At 46.9% G+C, this 450-nt stretch overlaps 1 protein-coding gene across 1 annotated transcript in view; it reads left to right on the top strand.

Moving 5' to 3' along the window:
- Window positions 1–450, top strand: part of gnrhr1 (gonadotropin releasing hormone receptor 1) — a gene marked incomplete at its 5' end in the record, with an annotated part of 17,446 nt that overhangs the window by 1,343 nt on the left and 15,653 nt on the right.

Raw genomic sequence — 450 nt, 5'->3', positions numbered from 1 at the left:
GCAAGCAACAGTGTGACAGTGGCAAGGAAAAACTCCCTTTTAGGAGTAAACCTCGGTCAGACCCAGGCTCTTGGTAGGCGGTGTCTGACAACTGGTTGGGGTTAAAATGAAGAGTGGCAATAACAGTTGCAATAAAAGGCATAGCAGGGCATTGTGTGGCATTACAAGGCACAGCAGCACACAGCAGGGCACCGCAGGACATGTAGCAAGACCACAGCAACAGCTGCAACCATGATTTTGGAGCCTCCAAGATCCAAGAAAACATGCTTGGAGAAAAATAACATAGGACTCAGGGGAATGACTCCCCAGAGCTATGTTAGTAACAAGGATTTCTGGTTATGGATGCACACAAAGGGAAAGATAAAGGAGAAAGGAGCTCAGTGTGTCAAAGTAAGTCCCCCGGCAGTCTAAAACTATTCCAGCATAACTAAGAGAGACAGGGTAAAGAGA

This window comes from Etheostoma spectabile, chromosome 14 (genome assembly GCF_008692095.1).
Source record: "Etheostoma spectabile isolate EspeVRDwgs_2016 chromosome 14, UIUC_Espe_1.0, whole genome shotgun sequence".
Taxonomy (NCBI): Eukaryota; Metazoa; Chordata; class Actinopteri; order Perciformes; family Percidae; genus Etheostoma; species Etheostoma spectabile.
The sequence above is the reverse complement of the archived record's forward strand: the minus strand, read 5'-3'. Positions and strand labels throughout refer to the sequence as shown.